Source organism: Rhipicephalus microplus, unplaced genomic scaffold (genome assembly GCF_043290135.1).
Source record: "Rhipicephalus microplus isolate Deutch F79 unplaced genomic scaffold, USDA_Rmic scaffold_16, whole genome shotgun sequence".
NCBI lineage: Eukaryota > Metazoa > Arthropoda > Arachnida > Ixodida > Ixodidae > Rhipicephalus > Rhipicephalus microplus.
Genome location: NW_027464589.1, coordinates 11364181 through 11385959, shown reverse-complemented (window position 1 = coordinate 11385959; position 21779 = coordinate 11364181). Strand labels below are relative to the sequence as shown.

The 21779-nt window shown below is 46.2% G+C and overlaps 1 long non-coding RNA gene across 1 annotated transcript in view; it reads right to left on the bottom strand.

Annotated features, from left to right (window-relative positions):
* Positions 1 to 391: 391 nt before the first annotated feature.
* The window catches only part of LOC119167827 (uncharacterized), a 106372-nt gene continuing 84984 nt past the window's right edge, over positions 392 to 21779 (bottom strand). Inside the window, exons 2-3 of the long non-coding RNA XR_005109312.2 lie at positions 7559 to 7823; positions 392 to 618 (exon numbers count right to left, since the gene is read on the bottom strand). This is a non-coding gene — a long non-coding RNA (uncharacterized LOC119167827). The remainder of the gene's footprint in view (positions 619 to 7558; positions 7824 to 21779) is intronic.

Genomic DNA, 21779 nt, shown 5'->3' with positions numbered 1-21779 from the left:
ACAAGACATCAGCTATGTTATGTAATTGATTTACAGATATGTGAGCTTCAACGTCTGAAATTCATTATATGACTATGAGAGACACCGTAGTGGAAGGCTCTGTAAATTTAGACCACCTGGGGTTATTTACCGTGCACCTAAATCTGCGCACACGGCCTACAGTATTTTCGCCTCCATCGAAAATGCAGCCGCCGCAGCCGAGATTAGCTAATGTTTATAACTCTGAGGTTATATGTCATAGCCAACTCACCACACAGTGTAGAGGAGCAAATGGGCAATTTCAAAGACAAAAAGCACTTGCGGATTACGAGTGTGCTTGCTTCTCTCATCCAATTTTCCTAACAAAGTATATGCACTTTATCAGGGGAAATGATCATACGCAGCAAACTCACACTCTGCCAATAGATTTTAATGGGTTCCTACAGCTGCCACCAGCACTCATAATTATTATTTACGCCATTGTCAAGTCGGGCGGGTATGCTGTGTCTTGCACAGAACACCAAAAGTGCGCTCCTACTAGGCTTGCAGTGGTGCTGGCTCGATCGCACTGCAGCTCGGCTAGGCTAGCCACGGACAGGTAGATGATGAGCCATGGATTTGAGGCATGCTGAGAGCCACCTTTAGAAATCAACAAGAACGTACTTAGGTCAGATACAATATGAAGAAAAAAATCACTGTGCAATTGTGGTGAAAACATGTATGGGTGAAATATACCATGCCACAGCTTTGAGAGAAAAAAAAAGCTACGTCAGGTAAAATGCGTGTTTCCTGACTATGCGTGATCTGAGGCTTGCACTATAGCTACTTCTCTGTGCAAGTGCTGAAGAGCTAAGTTATTTTTCCCCGCTTTATATTTCCTTCCAGAACGCTTGATCCACAGAATGCGTCACAAGCTGGAGAGCTCAATGAAGAATCAGAGTGTTTCTGCAATTTCAAACGCACGCTCCCTTCTCAGCCTCACATAAATGGAGTTAATTTCATAGGCTGCCACCTTTAAATTTTCCACATTCTCAATTATCTTGCAGATTACTTCTACTCAATGTCCAGTTACATTCTTACGTGAGATGATTACGAGCACCCACTGATAGTAACTATCAGTGTTTTCAAAATATGGAGTTAAATACATAAGCTGCAGAGTTTACACTTCCCAGTCTAAAAATCCACTAGACTGTGTCTGGTGTGTTTTTCTCGCTAACACCAGAGCGGGAATTCAGACAAGGTTCCTGGCGTATACTACCGGTCTGCTGTATACCGCCATTTTCTGGTGTGACACGGAGTGAAGTGTTTTGGATATACCCGGCCTAGTGTGCTTTGGTAAAACCCGAACTGGTGGGGTTTGGTAAGAGCCGGGCTAGTGTGTTTTTGCGTGACCGGTCTTTGTGTATGTGTATTTCTTCTAATTACGTACTTAAGTGCATTGTGGCTGAAAACATGCATTTTTATGTGCCCATGGGCAAAAGCATCAGGCTTGCACAGTAGTGTAGGACTACTGTTTAGTGTGAAAAAAGACTTCTCTGTTTATTTTTTTTTCTTTTCCCGTCTCAGCTTGATTTTTTAGTTAACGTGCGTTGCTTCCTTTTTCACAAGGCTTCAGGCAGTACTGCAGGGCATGGAAAAGACGAGAAATTCATTACAACATTGCCCAATTTGATAAATGAAGTTATATATGTTTGTTGCAGATTTGTGCTCTTACTTTTAGAAAAAAAAATAACAGTGTGCAAATATTCAAACTTTCAAACATTTTTCATTAGCACTTGCCAGTCGATTATTTTCCGCTGAAAGTTGTACAATTAGAGCTTCCCAAAGACAACAATCAACGCCCGAACAACTGTGACCCCTGCAGATTTTTTTTTTAAACTTGCTTTACCTCACAACAGTCTGACTATGTGGTAAAGCTGCCTTGCAGGCTAAATTAAGAATTGCATTGATTTCAGAAAATGCTAGTTCCAACATGGAGATGCTCTGGGCCGTTACAGTCACCCCTTCATTTTTTATAAGATGCTTCACCACTGCGTGGGTTACGCTGCGGGCATAATCAGATTGACTCACGAAAGCGCTGGTTCAAACCTGCATGGAAGGGGTGGAAGCTTTATTGTTTCTTACCAAAAGATTCGACACAAAGTGTACGAACCTTCTCACTATCTCAAATTTCAGGTGTTTACACAGACATCTGCAGAGCAGATCAGCAATTCAAAACTCGAAAGGAGCTCTTTCCAGAAGGGCCTCCACAGAAGGGCCTTCAGAAGCCCTTCTGTGCACCAAGAAGGGCCTCCACAGAAGTTGATGTGGGGGGGGGGGGAGGAACCTTTCATGTGTAAACTGCTGTCGACACCACATTGGTTGCACGAAATTTAATAAATACAATCTGATCTGCAATGTCTCTTCTTTGATAAATCAAGGGAGCACCTTCCCTCCTGATCTTCACCAACCTAGCCAAAAAAACAATGTCATGTCCTTATCCCATAATACTGTGTTTAGGAATCTTCTGCAACTTTTCTTCTGCAACTTCTTTCGAAGTATCTCACACTTCCATATTAAAATTCGCTTCACACACAAAATGCTTGCTATTCACAGAGCTCTGTAAATTATAAAGAACACAAATTTATTTCTGCTCATTAAGAAATACCTATCGCTGAACTACAGCAGTTGATTATAAGCTCACTAAGGAAGCACTAGTAGTAAATACACATTTGCAAAGAATTTTATGTGCTTCTCATACAGCCTAACCAACTGAGAAACTCATTTTTAAAAGTAGGACTATCGTTCAAACAAACCGTCACTAAGGGAAGGCTCACATATCATGAAAGAGCAACGGCTGGAATGTCAGTACAATCGTGAATCCCAGGTGAGGTTTTCCTTCCACAGACCACTACAAACGATGGAGAACATGCAACAGGTAGATGTCACCTAAGTTTCAATACCAAATTATTTCTGTATGCAATGAATGACAAAATCACAGCAGCAATGCGTTTCAGCATTTACTTCCTTCAGGCATGTACAGCCACCAGCAGCTTTAACTTGAACACTTCGATGCGTGCCCAAGGCTCGCTTGAATAGAGTTACCGTATATGCTACCATAGGTAGCAGAGTTGTGCATAGGACCGTTGTCTTGCACGCCGGCGCGTTCTCGTTAAGCAGGAAAGTCACTTCTCTTGAATGTAGGAGACGTAGCTCAGCGGCTCCGTGTACTTTCTATGTGTACGCTCGTTCATAACGCGTCGCTGACGTTGGCCCATAGCTAAATAAAAAGGGGGGGGGGGCTCTTTTTCTAAATTCCGGGTACATATATTTTGCTGAAAATGACTCATACAAATAAGTAATTTTCATGGTCTTCCCCAAGTCGGCCCCCTACCCTCGCGAAAAAGAAATTACTGCATATGGGCTGGTGCTGGCGCAATTACTCTCGCTTACAAGGAAAAAAAATTGGCCCCGTATCTGCATGTTATTTTGCAAATGTCGTCGAAACACGATAGTCTTGCGTGTGGAGATCGCGAAGAAAACATTTATTTGATGTTCTGCGCAAGAAAATCAGTGAACGGTATTCTGGAGGCGCTGCGTTAAATTGCCCCGACCGTGCAGCCGAGGCAAACGAACGCATCAATACACGTCACGCGTGAGACATGGGCGCCATATGGCACTTTTTTTGGAAAACGAAGTGCGTGGCCCTATGACGGGCGTGTGCGCCCGTCTCAGAGGTGATAAAGTGTTACATATCGCTATAGGCGATAGGTAAGTGCCACCACTATGTCGTTTTAGCAAAGCGTTAGAAACACTCGCCTTTTCGTGCAAGCGTTGCATGCTCAGCGCAGCGTGATAAACGCTACGGTCCTTAGAATTACTTATGTATGCCTTTTCTAGTAAAAGACGGACGTGCAAAATATATACGTATTGTTATGGTGCCTCAGATATGCGCGATATTTGCTTTTTAATTGACAATCGCACAAGTATGAACGCTGAACCTTGAGCAACATTAGTGGGCGCTGCGGATAGGGTTGGCCGTTTGAAGTTGTAGCCATGGTGCATTTTAAAGTACCCAGTACAGTGAAGAGTGGACAAACAGATAAATGCACGGACAGACAGACCAAAATTTTTGCGTCGAAGGTCCCCGAAAAAGACCATCGTCTCTAAAAAAAACTAAAACGGACAGCAAACAACACCACCGCAATACTGACAAACAACCCGCACTGCGTGAGCCGAACCACCTTGCAGTTCACCGGACGGACGACTTGACAGTGTAGTGGTAGCAGTGGTGGCATTGAGGTCGCCAGGACCCAAACGGCCGTGAAGTTGTCTTTCTTTTAAACGGACGCTTTTTGCGCACGTGAGTCCGCTCGGCGAAAGGTGGTGCGAGTGGCGAGTTCTGTCAGAGACGCAATTCTGCTACCTAAAGGTAGCATATACAGTAACTCTACTGTATAGTAGAGTTACTGAGATCAGCGGCACCAAGCGTTCAACATGGTATGCTTGCTGTAGTTGACAACAGATGTAGCGCACGTCGGTTTCTCTGGTAAATTTCTGTTTACAGTCTTCCCGACCGGTGGGTCGAATGCCCTCACATCGCATCCCAATTTAGCCACGTTTCGCTTGTGGCTACGTTATTGCGTGCGCCCATGGTGTTCCTTGGTCTATGCTTATCTCTACAATGAACCATTGCGTGTGGCAGCTAACCCACCTTATCAGTTTGAATTTGCGGCAAGGAATCACATGTATAAATAGCAGAGCAAACGCATGTTCATGGCGTTTGAAAAAGTTGCACAATGAATAATACTCAAATGTGGTGGCGTTGTTCACATTCTGACTCAATAACTTTCCCACAGCGTCAATTGAACTGTTCTCGCAATTTAGAGTGTGCCTTTCTATTCGGATCAGGCTGCACGGAAGATGTCGAATGAAGCGCGATGTTTGTGCGTGTTTTCAGCAAGAAAGGCACATGAATAAAAAGCAAACAAAACAATTTTTGTGCGTAGTTATCGAATAAAAGCCTAAACTGCCATCTTATTTTCAATTCAGATCGTAGTAGGCACGCTAAAGCCCAGGTATTGTTAACCACTCAAATGTTGTGGCCCAAGACCACATCTTTCGTGCAGCGCGAACCGAGCAGAAAGACACACTCTGAATTGCGAGAGCAGTTTGATTGACGCTGCCTGAAAATTACTGAATCAGAACATGAACAACTTTACTGCCATTCAGATATATTGTGCAACTTTTACAGACGCCTTGAGCGTGTGTTTGCTATGCTTTTTATACGTGTGGTCCCTTTGGACTGGCAATGCCAATTAAAACACGAAAGGTGCGTAAGCTGTCACATGCAATCGTTCTTTGTCGATAAAGAAATAAGAAAACGAATGCCATGGTTGCACGCAATAACGTAGCCACGAGCGAAACGTGGTGAAAACGGGATGCGAGGTGATGCGAAGTGAATGCATTCGGCCCGCCGGTCAGGCAGTCTGGAAACAGAAATTTACTAGTGAAACCAATGTGCGCTAAAGCTATCCCTAACAGCAGCAAGCATAACTTTTTCAAAGCTTCGTGGCGCTGACCTCGGTGGCGCTGACCTCGGACTAAAGGTAACAGGAATGCAGCGGTAAGGAAAAACAAAGCACTGTGGCATTACAATAGGTATGATGTTGTCAGAGGAATATGAAAAGGGGTCATAGTTCCTGGTTTGACGTTCGGCAATGCGGTCTTGTGCATGAGATCAGAAGTTCAAGCAAGATTAGAAATTAAGCAATGTGGAATAGGTAGGCTTGCCTTAGGAGCTTACGGGAATACACCAAATCAGGGAGTACAAGTTGATATGGAATGGACATCATTGAGGGCAGGGAAGCTAGCAGCAAAATAAAAATTGAAAAGCGATCGAGGAAAATGGGGGAGGAGCGTTGGGCTAGGAAGGCATTCAGCTACTTGTACATGAAGAATGCCGATACAAAATGGCGGAAGCGAACCAGAAAATTGACTGGTAAATACTTGGAAAACAGCAGGGGGCCAAACCAAAGAGAACTATCGGTTAAGAATAAAGTGAAGGAAACGGAGACTGACATGTGGAGAATTGGCATGATTAAAAAGTCCGCACTAAAGATCTATCGAACGTTCAAGCAGGAAATCGCCAAGGAAAGGGTCTATGATAATACTCGGGGTAGTTCTCTACTGTTTGAGGCCAGCACGGGAGTATTGCGAACCAAGACATATCGGGCCAAATACGAAGGGGTAGACACGGTATGCAGTGCGTGTGGAGAGGAAGAAGAAACTGCCGAACACTTGATAATGTTCTGTAAAGGGCTTCACCCTATAGTTCAGGATGATGGCGCAGAGTTTTTCAAAGCATTGGGATTTAGGGACTGTAAAGGCAAAATAGACTTTAAGCGGGTAGAATAAACAAGAAGGAGGTTGTCTGATTGGTGGCTAAAGTCAAGGCACGAGTGAAAATATACCCTTCACTGCAAAGTGCGAATCCTCAACCTCACTATTTAAGGGAAAAAATAAATCTAGTTTTTTGTTCATTAGGTAGTACGGCTTGGTGGCGCTAGCCACCTCCCGATCTAAAGAGTACAGCCATATCCATCAATCCATCCATTCATCCATCCATCCATCCATCCATCGAGCAGAGGCCACGCGTCGGAGCGTTCAAAATAAAGGTGCCGACGGCTGTATAGATTCAGCTTTGCTCCACCACATGGGATCTGCTTCGACTGATGCTAACGCTGCCAAGTACAGGACACGGTTTATTTACTACAACAAATATTAGATGAAGCGCCGGTCGATTTTTCCAGTAAATTTCCAGTTCACTTCTGCCTAACTGGCGACTCGAAAACACACTTGGCAGGTCTGTTTTTACCACATTATGCTCGTGAATATTTTTACGCAAGCCCACAAAATTTCTTGCCAACGCTTATCTCAGCAATGACTCATTGTGTGATAACTCACGCACCTTTCTGGTATGGAATTGCAGCTGCGGGTAAAAATAAGTAAAGCATTGGAAAAACTGAGAAAACGCACACTAATAGCGCTTCTAAATATTCCACAATAAATAAATCTGACATGTGGTGAGCAAACAGTTGATCTTCTGTACGAATATATTACTTTGTTCAAGCAGCAACTGTAATTTCAAAAACGAGTGGTGTGTTAGCTGTCACACCCAATGGTTCATTGCAGAGACAAGCATATGGCAACGAATTTCATGGGGGCGCGTAGAACATAGCCATGAGCGAAACATGGCATAAATTTGCTTACCAAGTGAGAGCATCAAACCCAGCAGTCACGCACACATGAAACAAAAATTTACTATTTAAAACAACCCCCACTCCATCTATACTATAAGGTGGAGAAAACATGCAGAGCCCAACACTTGGCAGCACTAGCATCAGTCAAAGCAAGTTAAAGAGCTGCGTCGAAGCATTCACGTTAAGTGTGCCGATGGCTGAAAATTCTGTAGCTGGAAATATAGCTTGCAGCTGTGCTCATAAACAGGGCACTGCAGGCGCCAAACTAGAAACAGGTTATAAAACGCATGCATGTCAAAACATACACTCCACTGAAATGAGCAAGCTTCCTCACTAACCTCTCTATACTTCATCTTCTTATGGTGGCAATTGCTGTTGTGCAGGTTTCTGGCCGCCTTCTGCCGCAAACCAATTCCAACAGTTTCCGTGAAGCTTCTATGCGTGCCGTACTGGCCTCTGTCTACCTAATTGTGATAGTAGACCACTTGACCTAATGGAAGTCCTTGGAATTCTCATCAGCAGACTCTAGACGGCCCTTGAGACGGCCGTTGAGACGGCCCTTGAGACGGCCCTTGAGAGCATCACATCATTAGCTAGGTGAACCTGTGCACACACAAACCAAAAATTATTTCATAATAAAACAGTGAACCAGCATTGATAACTTCAATCCGAGGAGTGAAACAATGTGGTAAGTTTCATAAGCTCTGAATTACACTTGGAACTGAAACACATGCAGTAGAACCGCACTGATTTGTCCTTGGGAGGACAGTAAAAAAATAACTTAAGAGCTGTAAAACAGGCCAAACAAAAAAAATGCTGATCTGAACCACACAAAATTTAGTTTCAATTTATGCACTTGAAACCAAAACGTGCAACGGTTTCTGAAGAATTACTTGAGATAAGCAGCAAAAACATCTGGAGCACCTGTAGTTTCACATCCACTTACAAATATAGTGCCACTATGGCCAATACTTGGAAAAAGGCCTCACTTATAGCGATCACTGTCCCCAGGTGAGCCAATGTCGATGAGCGATAACACAGCCCTGTAGGCAAGCAGGACGATTTTCGAACTCCAAGAAAGATGTGGAAATTTTTTTCAGCCATATTCATGATGGTCTCGTTGATTTGGCTTGGAATGCCACTTTTAAAGAGAAGGCTGTGACTTAATTCAATTATGCGCAGGTGTGTGTAGCTAGCTAGAGGTACAGTTATTCTTATTGGATTAATTTACCTAGCATCCGCAGTGGTATTGTGAACAAATCCTGCCATAGGAAATGGCTGGCAGGCTGCATCCACAGAGCTGCTGCGTGTTCCCACTAAATCTGTCTATTTTTTTTTCAGATTGGTTCTCTGCATGGCTATTTTTTTCGAGGCATGTGGCTCATTCTTCATCTGTGTCCTTAGCTCGCTGCCTCTTCTTAATTTCGTTCTGACGTCCATGGCTCCTTTAAGCCCCAGCCAACTCACTTTCAAATGCGAAGCATTTTTTAGCAAACTTCGGCGACTTTAACCCTTTTTAGAGCAGAATATGTGTTTTTTAAAACCAGAAAAAGGTTGTCTTATTTTACGAACCAAGCCCACAGAAGTAGTTTGAAAGAAATTTCAAGGCTATACAACGAGTACTTTATTTTTTAAAAAAATCTGGCACACATTTGTCCCACTGACGCTAAATTGAAATTCAAAAAATGAGACGCATTTGTCCCAATGCTCCTTGAGGGCTCCGGGGTTACATTCGGCCGGCATGAAAAGGTCCAAAACACGTTGAACAAAGAGGCACATTGCACACAGAACACAGAAGGTTGGTGCGCGCTTCTTTCTTGGCAGTCGAGCACCCACGACAGCGCCTCCTTTTTGCAATCTTCTGAGGGTGATGTCCAGCTCCCAGAAATCGGACTTCATCAGCAACGCCTACCATTTTCTGGCCATGTTAGGCACCTTTTTTGTTGACTCGATACGGGCGGGTGCTGTACCTTTTGAATGTTTGCCCGTTTATCAGCTGGCGACCAAGGACGAGCCGGAACCAAAGGTAGCTCATTACACTGACTGCTTTCAATGGAAAAAAAAGCATTTGCCATTTCTGCGTCAAGCAGAAAGTAAAAACATTCGGTGCCACGACTTCTTAGATCGTCGATCCAACGGGTATGCGTTCCTTCTTTGGCAAGCTTGTCGACTCCGCCCATCCAGGTATTGTAGTCGGAGACTGCTTTGGGGCACTGGACGGACATGGATGAGCCATTAGAAAGCTTTCGAACAACGTCCTCAGTGTCATTAGTGTGTTGAAAGTTGGACAGCACATGTACATTTTATGCTTTCCGCCACTGATAAGCTGTGATCCTCCCTTTCGCCCGCCAGATATACTGTCTCTTCTGTAGCTTGTTATCCCGTTTGATTTCGTCAGGTAAGTCCTTGCGGTTCGGGCAAACCGTTCCTATGGCCAAAATGTTCTTTTCTTTCAAGGCCTCCATTAGGCGTGTGGACGTGAAAAAATTATCGAAATATAGCTGCGTGCCAGCCTCTACTCCGTCAATGAGGGAGAGCACAACATGCTCACCGAGACCTACGTTCGCAGATCGGTCTGCACCTTTACCTTCATAGACCTAAATTCAATCAGGTAACCTGTCTGGGAGTCGGCTATGCACCACACCTTGTACCCCCGCTTCATAGGTTTCATTGGGAGGTACTGCTTCTGTGAGCACCGGTCTTTGAATCGTATCATACTCTCATCAATGGCTTGGTGCACTGATGGAATGTATGGTCTCTTGAAACTTTCATTCAGTGCAAGGAGATGAGAGGACGCACTCTTGCCAATCTGTCGTACCCTTCTTCACTTTTATTTTTTTCCTTGGTTAGGTCAGTGAGGTGCAAACTGTTCATAATGGCTTGAAAACGACGGAACGACAAAACTTTGATATTTCAGGACGCTTGAAAAAACTGTCACTGATCCAGTACAGGTACAGTTGATGTCTGGGGTTTGTGCTCATCAGCAGAAGTATGCCAAAGTTTGCACGGAGTTCATCAATTGTAAGCTCTTTCCAAAGCTGTCGGCCTTTCTGTTTGGCAAAGCGGTTTGTCTCAGTCACCAGTGTGTTCATGATACCTTCGTCAAAACAAAGAGCAAAAGCTTCACAACGCGTCGTCGGGAGATTTGCACTGTGTTGTGGGTCCCAAATTTTTGAACAATAATTACGGCATCCGGTTCACTGCTAGTCCATGTCCCAACCTTCTCCTCTTCGACTTCTGCTTTGACGCGAATTCTAGGCACTTTCTTTTGCTTCATTTTCTTTCTTGAATAGGTAGCCTTTCGTTTTTGTGGTTTCCTCGTTGATTCCGCCACTTCGGCTTCACTGCTTTGCTAATCTGAATCAGGCGAAGCGAGCTCAAGTGCGAAGGCTTCATTCGTATCTCTGCGGAATCATTCGACGTAGGGTCGTCAGGAAAGCTAAAATATAATTCCAGCGCTTCCTCTCGCGTCAGCAATCCTTTATCTGCGTTTTTAAAAGCAAACAGAAAACAAAATAATCGGTGAAATGTTTCACTACACATCGAATGCAGGCAGCGATGGCAGTAGGCTTATCCCATCGTCATGCAGTTTTTGCCTTGGCACCATTTGAAAAAGCCTTTAGGAATAAGTATTGCTTCTAATAATGAAAACATCCGATGATTACAAGCTGCAACTATTTTTTTTTTTGAAGCAGAGAAAATAGTACACTCACTTGTAACCTTGAATTATTCTTTTCCGCTGACTCACAATGCGGAAATTTGTGCCGCCGGTAAACAGAGAAACACAATTTTGAAATAGTGTAACCTAACAACACCTATTGTACAGCTTTTAAACAAGTCTTAACAAAAATGTAAAAGCCTCAATGTAAAGGGCAGCACAAAACAACTGAGCTTGATACGTCCCATTGTTCTTCACGAGAAATTCTGTGGGGAACAAAAAATAAGACAGATATTTCCCGTTGCCCTACAAGGGGTTAGGCGTATCTATCTATCTATCTATCTATCTATCTATCTATCTATCTATCTATCTATCTATCTATCTATCCATCCATCTATCCATCTATCTATCTATCTATCTATCTATCTATCTATCTATCTATCTATCTAGCCGCCTACGACTTTTAGCTCTCCTGGCCGTTTCGATATTGGTATCGGTACCAAACTTGGCATGGCGTATCATGACTCTATGAAGAACATATTTCACTAGTCGTAAAATGGAAATGATGATATGTATGTCATGAATGTCATGATTTACATTTCATGGTCCTGCAGCTCTTGTGGTGGTTTTGTTCACATGGCATGTTGCAAAACTGGTATGGTATGGCATGATTGCATGGCAGACACAAGCGACAGAGCCCAACATGAAAATCATAACATGCTCGTCATGTAACAACATGAGTACGCGCAATGCTCATAATGCGCTCGCGGCCGTTTAGCTAGTGTCACACATACCAAATTTGGTATTACAGTACATGAATGGATGACGAAAGTATGTGACTAGTGCAAACATGATAATCATGAGATGCGTGTCATGTAACTACATGACTTCATGCCACGCTTATGATGCGCTGGCGGCCGTTTTGCTAGCTTCACTTATACCAAATTTGATATTACGGCACGTGAATGGATGGAGATGGTATGATACTGGTGCAAACAAGGTAAACCTGAGCTGCGTGTTATGTAACATCATGACTACATGCTGCGCTCATGATGCGCTCGCGGCCGTTTCGCTAGCTTCACATGTACCAAACGCGGTATTGAACGACGCGAACGGACGACATGAGTGAATGACACACCCAAACATGATAATCACGACATGCGTGTCATATAACAACGTGGCTACATGCCGCACTGATGATGCGCTCGCGGCCGTTTCGCTAGCTTCACATATGACAAATATCGTATTACGTGACGCCAATGAATGACGACGGTATGTGACTGATGCAAACATGATAATCATGAGATGCGTGTCATGTGAGAACATGACTACATGTCACAGTCAAGGCGTCGATACATTTCGACGTGACGCGGTGCGCGTGCTCACCAGCGTTCTTTACGTTGCATCAGGCTAGCGTTGCTACGCCAGGCGCCGGTCCTGCCATATACTCGGAGGCGCGCGCCGCACTGCGTTGCTTTGACGCATGCGCGTTTCAGCGCGTCCAGCATCATTCCGTCACGAAAAGAGGGAGACGCAGTGTTGTCTGGGTAACGCATCGGGGCGATGGATGGATGGAAAAACTTTATTTCGTCAGAAAGCAACTGAGGATGATTCCGTGTTAGATGGCCATCAACCCAAGGTTGGTGGCGACCTGTGTGGCCCACTCCACGACCCTTAACTGGACGACTGGGTCTGAGCTGGTCAACACGGCCTCCCAGTGCTCAAGAGAGGGATCACGCATAATATTCACCGGCGGCGGCACTATGCTACATTCCCAAAGTATGTGATCATATGTTGCCACAGCCTGACACCATTTGCATTGCGGCTTAATCTCCTCCGGGTACATTTTGTTCAACACGTAAGGGTTGGGAAAAGATCGCGTCTGCAGTTTTCTCCAGACGCATTCCTGCGCCTTAGTCAACCGCTTGTGCGGGGGCGGATAAAACCTCCGCTCTAGTTTATAATGATTCGTTATGTCATGAAAGGACACCAGCCCATCTCTCGCGGACCTCCCCGGAACTGGCGGCTCACCTACCCGGCTGACGAAACCTCGAGCATTCAGGTGAGCCGCCTCGTTCCCAGGGTTCCCAGAGTGTGCTGGTACCCAGACAATTTCTATTTCTCTCATTTCTCGTCCCGTGGCCCCATGCAGAAATCGTGCGGCGGTCGCCGATATTCTGCCCCTCGCCAGATTTCGGATGGCTGTCTTTGAATCACTGAAAATCAAATCTGACTGCGAATTAGTTATAGCTAGCGCTATTGCCGCTTCCTCTGCAGTTTCCGAGGAGCGGGTTTTGACCGATCCAGAAGCGATCAAGCGCCCCCGCCTGTCCACCACCACAATCACAAAAGCGTCTTTGTCCTTATATTCCGCAACATCTGTATAGACTGCCGCTTTGTACTCGCCGTATTCAACGTGTAAAGCTCTGGCTCTTGCCTGCCTGCGCTGCCTATGGTGAATCGGATGCATATTTTTGGGCAAAGGTTTTATGTACAGGGCCTTATGTAACTCTCGCCGCACCTGAATTTTAGTGTCCCCAGTGGGAGCCTCTGCTCCAATGCCAATCCTTTCCAATATAATCCTGCCCGCTTTGGTTGTCGAAAGCCTAGCGTGTTGCATCACCAGATGCGCCTCCCATAATTCATCCAGGGTGTTGTGTACCCCTAGTTTTAACAGCCTTTCTGTTGGCGCGTTGTTAGGCAACCCAAGCGCTGCCTTGTAAGCTTGCCGGATCATAGCCTCGACCTTACCTTTTTCTGCGGCATCCAACTTCATATAAGGTGTCGCGTAACTAATCCTGCTGAGCACAAACGCCTGTACCAGCTTACAGAGTTCTTTTTCTTTAACCCCGCTCTTACGGTTAGCGATTCTTCTGATTAACCTGACAGTAGCATTGACCGTGGTCTTAAGTTTTTCAAGGGCCACCCTATTCTTCCTGTTAGTTTGCAGATATAGGCCAAGAATTCTAATCGTTTGAGCTTCAGCTACCGGCCTACCCCCTACCTTTACCTCTAACGGCGGTGGCGGAATATAGTGTTTTGCATGTAGCCCTCTGGGTTTGTCCCGAACCACAAAGAGCTCGGACTTTGGCTGAGAGCATGAAAGTCCCGCTTCCCCTGCCAACTCTTCGACAATATTAACTGCCTGTTGCAGTGTTTCTTCCAGATGCGCGTCACTACCCCTGGTTACCCATAGAGTAATATCATCTGCATAAAATGTGTGTTTGAGTCCCGGTATCTCCTCCAGCCTCGGCGGTATTTTAATTAAGGCGATGTTAAACAGGAACGGTGACAAAACTGAACCCTGCGGCGTCCCTTTGCCTCCCAACGCGAATGAGTCCGATTTGATATCTCCTATTGAATTTTCTGCGGTTCGGCCCTCCAAGAATGATCTGATGTAGCGAAATGTCCTGACCCCTGGGCCAATTTCCGATAGGTTATTCAATATTGCCTCATGCGAAACATTGTCGAAAGCTTTATTCAGGTCAAGCCCCAATACAGCTTTGGTGCCCGTGCCGTGCCCGGGATTGACTACATCATGTTTTAACTGTATCATGACATCCTGTGTGGACAAATTGGCCCTGAAACCTATCATAGTTGGGGGAAAGATGGCCTTGTCCTCTGCATAATTCTGAAGCCTGTTGAGAACCACGTGCTCCATCAATTTGCCCACGCATGATGTCAGCGATATGGGGCGCAGGTTTTCCAAGCAGAGTTTCTTGCCTGGCTTCGGAATAAATATAATCCTAGCATGCTTCCATTGTGCTGGGATCTCCCCGGCCACCCAATACTCATTTATCAAGTCAGTGATCGCCCCGACCGATTTGAAATCTAGGTTTCTCAGCATTTTATTAGTAACTCCATCCGGACCTGCGGCAGACGTAGTACGCAGCTGCCCCATGGCAAACTCCACCTCCGCAATTGTGAACTCTTCATCTAGGTCTGAGTTTTCCACCCCCGAGTAGTGTGGTAAGCAACCGTCTACTCCATCAGTTATGTACCGATTCCGGAGCTCCTGTATAAACTCTCCAATTGTGCCTTCATATTGATGCATTAACCGAGTCATTTGCCCCCGTTGCGCCGATTTTGTTGCTGCCGGATTCAAAAGATGCCTTAACAGCTGCCATGTCTTTTTGCATCCAAACTGTCCATTCATGCGATCACAAATCTGGCCCCACTGCTTGGCTTGCAACTCAATTGTATAATTTTCGATTTTGCGTTCTAACTTGGCAGTCCTTCTGCGAAGGACGCCATTATGTTTTTGCTTCTTCCACCTTCTCAAGAGACTCGCGTGCGCTTCCCACATGTGTAATAGTCTCGAGTCAGCGGTAAACTCCTCCTGCTCGACTGGCACTTCTACCGTGGTATTACTTACATCCTCCTTGAGCGCCTGTACCCATGCATCTAGGTCATTAATTTTCCCGTTTACAGTGTCTGATCTGTTTTTCCTAAATCTGTCCCAATCTGTAATTCTATGCCCCCTCACTTTGTCTTTATGCTTCGCAGCGCTAAACGTCGTGGAAAGGATATAGTGATCACTTCCTAGCGCTTGTCCCGTGTTAATCCACTTTGCATTACTGATGCCTCTAAAAAACGTAAGGTCTGGGGAGGTATCCATGCTTACGCTGTTGCCTATCCTCGTATGATCTTGTGAATTGTTTAACAGCGTCCAGCGCAGATCCCGGGCAACTTGCCAAAGCCGATTGCCCTTTGGGCTGGCTCGAATATAACCCCACTCCGGGTGAGGCGCATTGAAATCTCCTACCACTATAAGCGGAGCGCGAGCTGCTAACCGTTGAGTTTGAATCAGGAGTTGTGGTAAGCCCAATCCTTTATCTTTTGGAGAACTATACACATTAAGTAAAAACAGACTCTTCTCATACTTTCGTTTAGGCAAAATCTCAAGCAAGACATAGTCTTCCCTGCTGCTATCTACGGAACGCTGAATGGCAGTGATGTTGCGATGGACTAGCACGGCTGTGAAGACGCGTGATACGCCCCTTAAATCAGTTCCTGGCGCTGTAAATGCCTTAAATCCAGGTAATTTTACGGAACCACTAGCCTCCTGTAAGGCTATTATGTCTGGTTTACTGTCCAGATTTTGTACGTGCAACTGCAGGTTACCCCGCTTTTGACGAAAGCCCCTGCAGTTCCACTGCCAAACCTCAATTTGCTGGCGAGGCGCCATGATGAGGCACCAGGTTGACTAATGGCACTTGGCCACCCACGGGAGGCAGTCTTGCCTCCAATAGAGTATGAAGCTGCTGAAACATGCCCATGACCTAGGTTTGGGAATCCTTAAATTCAGTGGAGAGCATGCCGAGACGCTCCTCTATTGTGTCTAATCTGGCTTCGATCTTTTCGACTCGAGCCTCCAACCTATCCTGTCTTTTCCCTTGTTTGCCTACTTTATCCGCAAGTGTTGTTACATCCGACTTAAGACTAATGACCTTAAAAACAGGCTGTGGCATGTCTACTGGTGACGTTTCGGCTAATCGTTTTGCGTTAGCTACCTCATCCCCCGGCAGTGATCTCTTCACTGTCCCCCGATTCTCCACTTCCATAGCTGCACTCTCCTGTACGCGAGCAGACGGCTCTTGCGTCGCTTTCTGTAGGCCTTGCACTGCTGGTGCCTGTGTCCCCTGCCGTTGGTCGTTTCTAAGTGCGCGTTCCATCTCTGCAATTCTGTTTTCCATTCTTTTAATCAAGTCTCCCTGTCGCTGAACCAGCGCTGCTAACTCCCTCTCTCGAGCGGTTTCGTTCTGGGAGGCCGTGCCTGACAAGCTCACCTTTTTGTTGGTGTCGCGTGCGCAGCTGTTGGCACTGGATGCTCGTCCACCATCTTGGCCGCCCCCGCGCCCTGGCAATGGCGGGAAGGAACTCGACCGGTCCCTGCTTTTGCTTCTGCCTTCTTTATCCTTCGGTGACCGCTCCGTGGCCCTCGAGGACCGTTTATCGTTGCCAGCTTCATTCTCTCTTTCGATGCTCTGCTGCCGGCCTGTCGGTGGCTTGCGAGCCAGGCGAAACTTGCAGTTCCGGCTCCCTGTGTGATGCGCACCATGGCACACGATGCAGACCGGCGTGCACGTAGGTGGCTCTCCTTCTGGCGGGGCAGGATGGTCCTTCCCGCAACGGTGACATAGGTTGCTCTTCGGACGATAGCAAACGTCCGCTCGATGTCCAACTCGTCTGCAGTTGTAGCAGGTGTCGACTAAATTTCTGTACGGGATCACAGCGTACAGACAGTTCCAGTAAGTAATCTGCCGGGGTATGCGTTTTCCCCCGAACGTAATCTGAATCGCCTTTGACTTTCCCAGAGGTCTCGCGTCCAGAATGTCTATGCCTTCATTCTTCTTCAGGAATCCCGCCCGAACTTCTTCCACTGGGCATCCATCATAAGCATTATAAATCACTCCCCGCACGGACTTCTCCAACGGCGCCACGAACGCCGAAACCGGCAGGTCACGATCACCCAGCTTGAGCGTCTTCACAGTCGCATATGCCCCACTGCGATTTATGCACGGTGTGCTCACCGTTAACGTGTTGTTTGTGCCATTAACCCGCACAATGTCTTCTTCCGCGGCAATCGCACTCGTTAGACGCGCTGCTGCTCTCAGTGCACATCCGAGTTCTCTCGCTGTCACAACACTCAAGTCCCAGTTCTGGGGCCTGTACACAATCTTGAAATCCGTGGCTGGCAACTTGAGAAACGGTCCGCGTTTCTTCCATACCGGCGCTTTCCCCCGCTTGACTTGCTGCGCTCCTTGCGTCTTGCGCCCGTCGCTGCCGGCCTGCGTCTGGCAAGGCTTACTCTTGGCGTTGTCGCCATGCCGAGTCTTCTTAAATCGTTCCTGTGCCTTCAGCACTGGAGCCCACTCTCCCGCTTCAAAATCTTCGGGTGTTATAGTCTCCCCTTCGACGTAGTACTCCATCTTCAGCCCAACAAGACCCACGGTCACCGGGCGCAAGTCAGACGCCGGGCGACGCGGCCCAGGCCAGGCTTGGCCTAGGAGATAGGCCTAGCCTTGCCACCGCGGGGTTGATAGGAAAATCTCGGAAACTCCAAAAACGGGGACAAACTTGCCTATACGAGTGGTGTCCGTAGGTACAGGGCAACCTCCAGCAGACGAGCCCACTGACAGCAAGTCCAGAAAAAAGCGCGTCCGCTGATAGTCGGTCACCGGGCCGGAGCTCATGTGAAACACGTCCGCACAGCGTCTCCAAAAAAAGTGGCATCGCATCGGGGCAAAATGCAGCATGTCGCATTTTGCTTCAGTTGCCGTCGTGCCGCGCTGACGGACGCTGGTCGTGCCTGCCGTCAGACTATAAAGCGCTCGCATTTTGCCAACGTAGCGTCGCTGTGCCCAGCGTGCGCGCGTGTCAACGCTACATTGAAGTATATTGGGTCCTTCATGATGCGCTCGTGGCCGTTTCGCCAGCTCCACATATACCAAATTTGGTGTTACGTGACGTCGATGGATGACGAAATATATGACTGGTGCAAACATGATAATCCTGACACGCATGTCATGTAAGAACAGGACAGCAAACCACGCTCATAGCGTGCTCGCGGCCGTTTCGGTGTCTCCACATGTACTAAATTTGGTATCACGTGACGTGAATAGATGACAAAGGTAAACGACCCATCAAAACATGATAATCATGACAAGGAAGTCATTTACGGCATCCTTTGCCTTCATTTCGTAAAGTTGGCTGATTTTAAACTGACATATCAACATTTGTCATTCGTGCTTCGCATATCATCAAGTCTCACTGTACGTGGGATCTGCCAATTTTGTTTCATATCTGCCAACGATTACGACCAAGCCGCCATTCTATATTTACGATGCAATGTCAGCCCCTCCTTTTTTTAAAGTCTGTAGTGCCATCATCACCATCATCATTTCTTGATCACTGCGCCACGCCTCTCGCGCAGCTGATGCTAGCTGGAGCTGCGCGAGGATTAGAACAAGCTAGCGCACTTGGCGTGTTCGGTGCTTTTCTGTCATGGCAAGATCCTTCGCAAGACCGTTCTAGTCTCGCCTTCAAGCTTGCATGTGCTCAACCTGCTGGGGTGTTCTTGGCTGAGGATTGAGTGGTTTTAACTTTCTGTTTTAAAGTCCGATTCTATAGTTTATCTGTTTCTGAGTCTAACCGCATCTCTAGTGCTCATGTCGACTACTTCTCGTGGCCAGGCGCAATCCGCCTGGTCAGCGTCCCTGCCGTCTAATGAATTACCGCTAGACTCCTTTTTCCGCAATGGTATCGACAGCATTCCCGTGGCACTGGGACCTACAAATGAAGGTTTCATCAAAATTACAAACCCTCCGGCGATTAAAAAGGAATTTAAGACAACTTCAAACCATTTCCAGACTATCACAGATGTGCGCCCGTTTGGCCGAGGAGGTATCGTGCGTAGGTAGCCGGATCAGACCTGCGTGCAGGATCTTCTCAAATGCACCTCCTTTGCTGCTACCCCGGTGAGTGCTTTTATTCCGCCTCACCTTGCATGTACCAAAGGCCTTATACGGGGAGTCGACTCCAAGCTGAGTCCAGCTGAGACCCTAGGCAGGCTTACTGGAGCAGGCGTAATTTCAATTTACCGGTGTAATCGCCTAGTCGACAAAGAGAGGGTACCAACCGAATCTGTCATCGCGACATCTGTGGGCACGAAATTCCCGTCAGAAATAAAATTATGGCCATTGATCTTCCAAGTAGAACCCCTCGCTTCTCGTCCGATTCAGTGCAAAAACTGCTGGAGATTTGGTCACAGTGCGGGAGGATGTAAATCTAACGTTCGTCGTAGCACTTGTGGAGAGAGCCATCCTTCAAGCAAGTGTACTGCAAAAGCGGAAAAGTGTTCTCTCTGGGGAGGCAGTCACTGCGCCGACAACTCTGACCCTTCCGCTCGTTACCGGGAAGTTCAAATCCTAGAAGTTATTGACCGCTGCCGCTGTTCTCGAAGGGAAGCCATTGACATAGTTAGAGACAGGGCTTTTGGATACTCTGGTTTTACAATGCGCTGCACTTCCAATATGTACTCAGACCTATTGCAGGCTATTGAAACTGCTGTGGGAAAGGCAGTGAGTAAGGCAATGGATAAACTCATATCTAACCTTTCCGACTGTTTGGTGCAAATTCTTTCAAGTCAGATTGGACAAACAGTACAGACTAGTACAGAACCTGCAGTATTCGATATTACCAGCGATGCCACACTGCTACGCAATGTAGTGTTGGACGAACGTTCTGCATCTGCAGGCAAGGCTAAGCAGTCAGGAACACAGGTGCACTTGGACCGACAAGCGCCTCAGCCGAGCACAAGTACTGCTACAGATATTGAACTCGATGTACGATCTAATAAACGTACCAGATCCCCTATTTTCATCGATCTCAAGTCCATATCTAAACGGAATGAATCAGCTATTTCGCGTGAATATGCTAACAGGGGCGCGACATGCGCCTCTGCGGTGCGCTCAACACCACAGGTCAGTTGAGGGTACTACAGTAGAACTGCCGTTCTATATTCTCAGCCTCAACCGACTTACATTTATTTTGCAATAATTTTAATCTTGACATTATAATTCTCCAAGAAGGTTAGCTCACACCAGATAAAAATTTCCGTCTTGCAGGTTTTCGTTCTTTTCGATTAGATCGCCCATCACGTGGTGGTGGTTTAATGATCCTTGTATCAAGTAAATTATGCCATAGGGCGAAAATTTATTTCAGAATGTTAGACTTGGATTGTGAAATATTAGCGTTAGACTTGTGTCTCCCCGGATACCACCCTTTTTCAATTGTAAATTGTTACTTGCCCTCCAGTGTGCAAAGTACGCGTTATCTTGACAGCGTTTTGGTAGCATGTAGAAAGGAAATTGTACTCACGGGAGACTTTAATTCCCATCATGTGTCTTGGGGTATAAGGACAGATTCTTGTGGTAGGCGACTGTGGGAATGGACTCTTAATCATAACCTCTCCTGTCTGAATAAAGGTCATGTAACATTTGTCCGAGGTCAAACTAGCTCAGTATTGGGTTTAACGTTTTGCTCCAATGCAATCAAGGTTTTGTCATGGGCTGTTCTGGATTCGGCAACTAACAGCGACTATCTTCCTGCAGTTTTTGACATTACTTGTCAAACAATAACTTTAAATCAGCCAAAACGCACATACATCAACCATAGCAAATTTCAAGCCCGCCTCCGTTCTGCCATTTCCAAGCTTGGAAATGGCAGCTTGGAAGTGGTCTAGAAAAAATTTTGAATTTTCTATGCCATCCAATAAACGATCCTCCTCTTGTTTGTGGAACCATGAGTGTACGCGCGATTATAGAAGACGAAAAGTCGCTTGGAAAAAACTTCATAATCAGAGCCCAACAAAGTGGAAGGACTATCGATTCCTTGCTGGCATATTTAAGCGTGCAGTGAACTGCGCTAAAGAAGAATACGACAGTGTACATTTTGATTATCTTTCTAAATAGAAAAATAAGCTTGCTTTGTTCGCTTATCTTCGGACAAGAAAAGTACCGCCAGCACCTTTAACGTTGCAGTCATGTGTCTTGACGCCGGAAGAAATGAACACCTCTCTAGAAGACATAGCGCAAGGTTTAGATTGCCACTTCACAGCTAATTTTTTGGCTATTCAGTTCGTTCTGGTAAACTTGCATGAAGTTCCAGAAGTTTCTTTAGCTGAATTGAGTCAGGCAGTATTATGCATATCGAGGATGACTTCCGTACCAGATGGGATTACGAACTCTATGTTGAAATGTTGACTCCGGAAATCGCCTAATCTCTTGCTAGAAATAGTGAAATATTCGTTGGGAAACGCATGGATACCTTCAGAGTGGAAACTTGCCAAAATTGTGTTGTTGCTAAAAAATGAAAATGATGCATACACGTTCGATAAC